The sequence below is a fragment of the Bos indicus x Bos taurus genome, chromosome 6 (genome assembly GCF_003369695.1).
Source record: "Bos indicus x Bos taurus breed Angus x Brahman F1 hybrid chromosome 6, Bos_hybrid_MaternalHap_v2.0, whole genome shotgun sequence".
Taxonomy (NCBI): Eukaryota; Metazoa; Chordata; class Mammalia; order Artiodactyla; family Bovidae; genus Bos; species Bos indicus x Bos taurus.
The window spans coordinates 111,888,929-111,898,150 of NC_040081.1; positions in this window are offsets into that span (position 1 = coordinate 111,888,929).

A 9,222-nucleotide genomic window follows, 5' to 3' on the forward strand; every position below is an offset into this window, starting at 1 on the left:
CCCAGAAGTAAGTCAGTCCAAGACTGACATGGCAGCTTCACAATGACCTTGAGCACGTGGTCTAAAAATGGTTGCTTGAACTCAGCCATCATGTCTGAAGCCCAAGCAGCTGTAAGAAGGAGAAGCAGAAGAAGTCATATGTCTTTCCTTTGAGGACACTTCCAAGAATTGGTGCATATCACTTCTGTTTACATCCCATTGCCATTACTCAGTCAACATAACCTTTCCCAGTGGCATGGGATGTCAGAAATAACCTCTTTATTCAGGGCAGTTCAGCCCAGGTTGGATGCTGTTTTATTCAGGAAGAGAACAGATGCTGGGGGACCTCCAGCAGTCTCTGCCACAATGTGTAAATCTCCTGTGGACCCTCTGTCCTGGGCGGTCCGACCTATATGATGCAGAATCAGGAGGAGTCCTTGGCCTGGTGAAAAGCATTTCCTGGTCCTGTCCCTGAGGCCTTCCTCTAGTTGCTGATGAATTTTTTAAGGTGACAATGAAACAGTGAGATGCAGATGGCACATTTTGCTAAAGAACACTGGCTCCAGGTACCATTTTAATTTAAATATTGGAGAGAGAGACTGAGAAGGGAGAGAGAGAGAGGCATCATTATTTTTTCAGATTTCTTTATATTCTTTTACGACATTGTATCGCCCACTAGTATGATCTGATTAGCATTCTGGAACCTGACTCATCCTCCACACTCACTACTTTTTCTTGCCAGGGGTGGGGGAGGACGAAGAGGAGCCCAGGCACTCCTTTACCCTACAGTCTACTCTCTTCCACGAGGTGCCTGAAGCAGAAGGAAGACGAGGGGCGAAGTGTCGCGGGATCGGTCACGGGTGGTGGGATGTCTCCAGGGAGAGGTCCACAAGGCAGTGCATGGAGAAGTGAAGTGGCGTCGCTCAGCCGTGTCCGACTCTTTGTGACCCCGTGGACTGTAGTCTGCCAGATTCCTCTGTCCATGGGATTCTCCAGGCAAGAATACTGGAGTGGGTAGCCATTTCCTTCTAAGGGGATTTCCTCAACCCAGGGATCTAACCTGGGTGTCCCACACTGCAGGCAGACTCTTTACTGCCTGAGCCACCAGGGAAGCCTAGTTCATGGAGAGCCCCGACTAATTAAGGAGCAGATTCCAGAAGGGATCATGTGGATATTACGTGCTGAGTGCTGTCATCACAGTATGAGTGGTGACGAAATAGTAAAGAATCTGCCTGCAATGCAGGAGACTCGGATTCCATCCCTGGGTCAGGAAGATCCCCTGGAGAAGGAAAAGGCAACCCACTCCAGTATTCTTACCTGGGAAATGCTATGGACAGAGGATCCTGGTGGGCTACAGTCCATGGGGTAAAAAAGAGTCAGACACGACTTCACGACTTTACAACAATGACATGTGGATGGAAGGAAGAGAGGAGGGGCAGGATTCATAGATACTGTGATGTCAGAGGTGACAGAAATGGGAAAGGGACATTTAAAACAGAGCAAGGGCCTTAAGTGGTGAGGATGGGAGACACGTTTGGGGGGATGCTTCTTGTTTGAGGTGAAAGTCACAAGATGCAGAGAATGGTAGAGGTGGAGGGTGGAGGGGGAAAATCTGTTGCAGATGGATTTGCTTTAGGGAACGAGTGGCAAGCACGATTCCAGTTGCTTGGCTCTAAATGTCCTTTATGAACTTAATAGATTTTGGTCATTAAGAAACAAAGAGCTGGATCAAGAGGTGATACATAAGCACTGAACCTAGAAAGTTTTTGAGCCCAAGCGCCTCTAAACCTGGGAAATAACAACTTCGAGAGCTACAGGACATGGGGGGCTAGATGTTGGAGAACCCACTCCACAGCGTTGTTGAAACCAAGGCAGTACTGGGTTGAGTCGTGTCCCCCCAAAATTCACTTGAAACCCAAGAGTGTGACCTTAATTGGAAGTACAGCCTTTGTAGGCATGATCAATTCGGTGAAGATGGACTTGGGTGAGCCCTAAATCCAATATGGGAGGTGTATTTATAAGAAGGAGAAAAGGTATACAAAGATGAGCAGGAAAGATCATGTGATGATGAAGGCAGAGGTTGGAGGAAGGGTCTACAGATGAAGCAAGGTCAGCCAGCAACCAGCAGAAACTGGAACAGGTGAGGAAGAATCCTCGGCTGGAGCCCTCAGAGGGAGCACAGCCCTACCAACACCTTCATTTCAAATTCTGGCCTCCAGAACTATAAAGGGATAAAATTCTGTTGCTTGAGTGAATGAGCGAGTGTTCAGTTGTGTCTGGCTCTTTGCGACCCCATGGACTGTAGCTCACCAGGCTGCTCTATCCATGGAATTCTTCAGGCAAGAATACTGGAGTGGGTTGCCATCTCTTCCTCCAGGAAATCTTCCTGACCCAGGGATCAGACCACCCTCCCCCAATGTTGTCTCCTATGTCTCATGCATCACAGGCAGATTTTTTACCACTTGAGCCATCAGGAAATCCCTCTTAGGAATTGGCTTAGGCCTGTCTGCTTACGGTACTTTTAAATGCAGCCCAGAACGCAAGCACACCAACCCTGAGCGAGCCCCAGTGGCTCACCAGCACATCAGCAAAGGAGAGAGGTCTTGGGTCGGTGGTCCTTCCATGCAGGGTGTGCGCTTAGTCATGCCTGACTCTGCAACCACCTGGACTGCACCCCCCCCCCCCCCCCCCCCCCCCCCCCCCCCCCCCCCCCCCGCCCAGGCTTCTCTGTCCATGGAATTTCCCAGGCAAGAATACTAGAGTGGGTTGCCATTTCCTTCTCCAAGAGATCTTCCCAACCCAGGGATTGAACCCATGTCTCTTGCATCTCCTACATTAGCAGGCAGATTCTTTAACACTAGCACCACCCGGGAAACCCATGGAGGGATGGGGGTTACAGGGAAGCGACTTGACAGACCAAAGATGGAAGATGCAGAGGAGAGGACAGAGCCAGATTCACAAGTGATAGGACACACCTTCAAGTCCTGAAAGGCCACTGGATAAAGCACTCCAAGAACACAGAAATAAAAAGAAGCAAGGCACAGGCTGGCTTCGGTTGCCATGGCAAATGCACTCTCCCCCGCCTCACAATCCCCCCCCCCCCAACAATCCTGCCACTCCAGACTGTAAATCCTTCCATAAATGCCGAGCACATAAAAAGCACGAATGCCCCTAGTCATTCTTATTTACCACTCCTATTTTAGAAACAAAATTAATTTGTACAATGCATCAAAGTGAATATGCCCCGAAGTCTAGAAAGCCAGTGAGCTGGAGCATTCGCGGCTGGTTCCATCAGTTGGGACGCCATGAACGGTTCACGGGCTCAGGACTCGTCGTTTCAGCTCCTGTGGTTTGGTGTCAGGCTGACCTGTACCCTAGGATCCATGGGTTTCCCAGGTGGTGAGTGATGAAGAATCGGCCTGTCAATGCAGGAGATGCAAGAGACTCGAGTTCAGTTCCTAGGCTGGAAAAGATGGCTACCCGCTCTTGTATTCTTGCCTGGGAAATCAGGACAGAAGAGCCTGGAGGCCTACAGTCCATGGGGTTCCAAAGAGTCAGACACGACTGAGCACACAGACGTACACACACACAGGATCCTCATCTGCAAACGAGGGCACTGAATTGTCCAAGCCAAGATCTTTTCCGTTGGAAAACTCTCCTACAGGAAGGCTGGCCATGAGCAGTCGGTAGCTGAGAATGATCCCCTGACCGTCCTCTGTCTTGGTTGGGGCGCCCAGGGGTGCCGCTTTGCACCTCGCAGGACAGGAGGAGAAAGGGTAAATTGCAGAAGGATTTTACACACAGACTTCTCATGTGACCAAATGTCTAAGTCTACTTTTTGTCTATCGTGTGGGGCAAAACAGCATGTGTAACAGTGTTAGCTAGTGTTTATTGAGTCAGGCACTATCCTAATCACCTTTGATTTTTAACCTATTTTTTGATGGTTTTTTTTCGATGTGGACCATTTAAAAAAGATTTTATTGAATTTGTTACAAGGTTTTTTTTTTTTTTTTCCTGGTTTGGTGTTTTGACCTTGAGGTGGCTCCCCAACCAGGGATGGAACACACACCCCTACATTGGAAGGTGAAGTCTTGACCACTGGACCCCCAGGGAAGTCCCACCTTTGAATTTTTAAATGTTACCCTTCACCTTGTATCTATCAGCTGGATACTGGCATCTCTCCCACTTTACAGCAGAGGGCATTCGGTACAGTGGAGTTCAGGAGCTGACCCTACATGCTCTTAGCTACCATGCTCTACTGTCTTCCTAAATATGATTGGAGTAAAGGGACTTTATTTAACATCGAGAGATGATGGACCAGGTCTGACAGAGCAGGACCACGTCTGCAGTGTCGCTGATCACTGCGGCAATCAAACGTTTCTTAAAAACCAACTGCTTGGTAGACACAGTGGAGGAAGGAGAGGGTGGGTTGAACAGAGAGACTAGCACTGAAACATAAACATTACCATCTGTAAAATGGACACCAGTGGGAATTTCCTGTATGACACAGTGCTCAGGCCCAGTACTCTGTGACCATCTAGAGCGGTGGGAGGGGGTGGGAGGTGGGAGAGAAATTCCAGAGGGAGGGACTTATGTATACCTACGGCTGATTCGTGTTGTTGTATGGCAGAAAGCAACACAGTATTGTACAGCAATTATCCTCCAATTAAAAATAATTTTTTTTTTTTCTTTTAAAAAACCAACTGCATTAGGAGGCTCAAGGTTTGGTACTTTTCCAAGAAGAGTTAAGGCTGTTCCTTGCTCCTGGGGGCTGCTGGATGATCACAGATTTCTGGTTAAAGAGAAGCTTCTTGGAGATCTTGTCAAAATAACTAGCTTCCTGGATCCCCTTGGGGAGAGTGGATTTCTGCAGGTCTGAGGTGGAAATTAGTTTTAATGTGCTCCCAGGGGACATGCCGTGACCATGGACTGGTGCCCTGGAACTCCTAGATCAGCAAGTGGTCCCTTCAGACAACTGAAAATCCAAGGTCACACCCAGGCCATGTGATAACTAGCTCTTGTCCACAGGGAGAGTTTTTTTGTCTTTAGCCAACTTCGGTTTTCTCCCTTTCCCTTCATTCCGGGTGTGCCTGAGCTTGATTTTATAAGAACAATGACTCAACACTGACTCACATTCTCTTCCCAGCCACCTCTTCATTCCTGAACTAATTGGGGCCCTTTTCATTTCTTTACCCTACTCTAAAAGGAGTGTGTGTTGAGGAGTAAAACAGAGCCTTTCTTACTGGTGGTTCTGCTCTCAATTTTATATACACCCAACAAAATACTTGCCCTCACTCTTTTCTTCCACTTCAGGTAACGCAGTGTAAAACTCAGCCCCTTATCTAAGCTTTGTACATATCGATCCACAAAGCAGCTTTTACAAACTTCTTAAGTCTTCACCAGGGGGGGCCATATTTATGCCTCACAGTAACTATGATGGAAAAGACCTCCTTATTCCAGGTTGAAATGTTCCTAAATTCTTTTATCATGAAAGCTTTTGGGGATGGAGAGCTGAATCACTACTTCACTGTGTGGACGTGTTAGTGGCTAAACTTGGGTCCACTTACTCGATCTACCGACGCCAGATTGCAGTGAAGCAAAATGCAACGTTTATTGTAAAGGCACCCCTACAAGGAGGACAGGTGGCTTGTGCTCTAAAACCCCGAATTCCCTGAAGAGTTCCAGCAAAGCATTTTTAAAGGCAAGGTGAGGGGGGGGCGTCCCAGGACGTGTGACCAACTTGTGCACAGTTCTCAGGTTGGTTGATGGTGATCAATCCTTAGCACCAGAAGCTCTGGGGGCTGCATCTCATGATCATCAGGCAGCAGTAGTTGCGGTTGTTCAGTCACTCAGTCATGTCTGGCTCTTTTCGACCCCATGGACTATAACACGCCAGGCTTCCCTGTCCTTCACTGTCTCCCGGAGCTTGCTCAAATTCATGTCCTTCGAGTCAGTGATGCCATCCAACCATCTCTTCCTCTGTCGTCCCCTTCTCCTCCTGCCTTCAATCTTTCCCAGCATCAGGGTCTTTTCCAATGAGTCAGCTCTTCACATCAGGTGGTCAAACTATTGCAGCTTCAGCATCAGTCCTTCCAATGAATATTCAGGGTTGATTTCCTTTAGGATTGACTGGTTTGACCTCCTTGCTGTCCAACTTCTTCTATTTGGTGATGGGTTTTTTTTTTTTTTTCTTTTCAGGATCTGAACAACTCAGCAAATATGTACCAGATACTATTATTTAGATACTTCAGAGAGGAGCCAAAGCACAGGATACAGGGGCTGGGCCTGTCCTGGGAAGAACCAATAAGGTCTTGCTCTGTTAACAGATGCTCTGTCCATGATCAGCTTCGGCTTTTGTCTCTCTCTCATTCTTATATTCCTGCCCTAGATATCATATCCAGATGTGCTGTATCTTTGGTTATTTTGGACTTTTGGTTATTTTGGTGAACATTTAAACTTCAAAGGGAGAAGACTACCAGTGACCTACAAAGGTCCTTCTCTCCAGCAAGAAAAATAATTCAGGGAAGAGAACCCATAGCTTAGCAAATCCAGCCATGTTTTCAGAACATGTTCCGAGTTCCTGCTTCATGAGAATCCACATTTCCACATACTCGGCGCTATCTCAAATTCAGAAAATTATCTTTTCTTTTGGGAAGGATACCTCCTCCTCTATCTGCCAGTGGGATCTCTCTTCCTCCAGCTCCCCACTCTCAGTTACCATGTCCTGAGTGTTTCCTTCCAAAGGACCCCAGGCACCTCCAGTTCCCCATGTCCTGAAGGGAAACAACTTCTCTCCAGAATCTATTTCAAAACTCTCCTCACCTACTTGCTTCCTTGTAAGATTCCTTTTTTCCCCCGAAGTCCTCCTCTTTGGATGCTATGCTCATTCTCAACCATAAATGAACTGGGATAATTTATTATGTCCTTTTTTTCTAAATACTGAATTGGAAGGAACGCACTTATGCATGAAATGGTTTGAAAATGTGAAAAAGGGGAAGGGTTATACTGTTTCAATCCTCACTACCATGATTTTACAAAGAACACTTTAGTGATGACAATATCTGATCTTTATGTATACCTTTCCAAAGTGCTTTCACATATATGATCTCATTAAATTCTCACCCCAAAAATAGTAGAGGAAAAGTTCTACAACGAAAAGATCTGACTCCGAGCCCGCCCTTTACTTCTTACTAGCTTCCTGAACTTCACCACCAGGCATAATCTCTGAATCTAATCAAGATAATATAATGTTACCTCAAGGGTATTTAAGCTTCCGAACATATGTGGAAGTACACTGTAAGCCAATGGCCTCCAAAGGCCTCTAAGACTCTACCTTCTGTGAAGTTACACCTGGTAAGGTGTCAACTTTCTCCTGTGGTCCTACTGTGCATTATCTTATTTCCCAAGCAGGCAGTGTTAAAATGACTTTATCTAACCTACAGGCTCCTTATTCATTTCTGTGTTCTCTGAGTCTAGTGCCTTGCCATTGTTCAATAATAATTTATTCAATGAAAGGATGAACTTTTAGCAGATGGGGTCATTGGGATCATGTTTACATATCCATTTTCAGTTAAAACCCTTCATTTGGATTGGGGTCTCCTTCCCTAATTGTGTTCTGAGCTCTGATCAGAATGGAAGAGTGAGCTTGATTTTTCAGGATACTCAATAAAATATCTCCACACATCTGTTGAGACTTTTGCCCTTGATGAAAACAACAAGCATGATAAATATATGTATGTGTAGGGAATAATTATTCTGAGGAAAAAAGGGTGAGGAACTGAGTGAGGCTAAGAAATAATGACCTCTTGTTACTGAACTAAGGAAGAGCAGATAGCTAATTGATTTGCCAAGAAGTTATCCATGGCTGCAAGTTAACCTGGAATTTGATCTCTAGTTATAACACACGTGCAGCAAGATGAAACGTGAGGTTTTTCTTTTTTTAAGGCATCACTGCTGTTCAGCTCCTCCTCCCAAGAACTCTCCTAATTCATACATGAGTCTAGCTTCTCTCACTCGTTGACATTTAGTAGTTGAAGCCCGCCTCCAACCCATAAAATCAACCTGTCACTTTGGTGAAGTAACTCCCCTACTGGGGGGCAGGGGAAAAATCAACTGAGAAGAAGCCAGATGAGAAATGTAACCGGGGCACAACTTGACCCATCCTTCGCAACGTCTTCGACATCCACAGTTTACCTGATTGGAAAGCAGGATGCGAGGATGCCCAATCGCTTGCTCCTTCCAGTTCCGTGGAGCCAAAAGCTTCACTTGTGGCTACGCACGCCAGTTGCCTGCTGACCTTTTATGGGTTGCAACCCCGAGTGCTTGAGCAACTGATTTGTTCCAGCTGCAGCTATATTTTCTACCTTCCTTGTTACTTAATTGATCCTGGCTGTGCCTGGCCCTGGAAAGAAGCCCTCCTGGACCTTGCAACATATGCTATATATCCTGTATGTTCTCCCATGTCCTGACAAGGAACATAAAAATCAGAAACGGCAGGAGACGAGGGGAGGGGGGAGTCCAGTGGAACAGTATGAATGCAAATCGCTTGGCTTGTCTCCTGTGTCTCTCAACCTCTGTCCGCTGCTCCCTGGACCAACTGACTTTCTTCTTGCAGACAGCTCATCTCTCGAGGCAAATTATCTCTTCAGATTTTAAAAAACTGTAATCACCTACAGACTTTTACAGCCAGAAGAACAAAAACAGAACAACAAATGGTTTCCTTTCTCTTTGTTCTTTATGCCATATGCATTTCTAAGTTCTTTTCTTTTGCTTCCTTTCTATATATATATATATTTTTTTATTGAAGTATAGTTGATTTACAGTGTTCTAGGTGTGCAGCAAGGGGATTCAGCTATACATATACACACATATTATTTTTGATACTATTTTCCATTATAGGTTATTACAAGATATTGACTATAGGTCCCTGTGCTATACAGTAAACCTTTGATGTTTGGTGCATATCTATTTTTTTAATTAGAAATCTAGCATTCTATTCATACTATGTTAAACAAGTGGAATCAAAATGTCATACATTTTTTAGTTAGCAAAAATTCACAAGTTTTCTAAAATATATATATATTATGCATATATATGTATGTATACAAAAGCTTTTCTACTACACTTGATAAAGATTTTAAAAAGAACATCAAAGAAAGAAGAGATGAAGAAATTGGAAATCATTAACTAAATAAATGGGAGCACTAAATAGGAAATAGAAAAAGTGAAACAAAGTAGATAAAA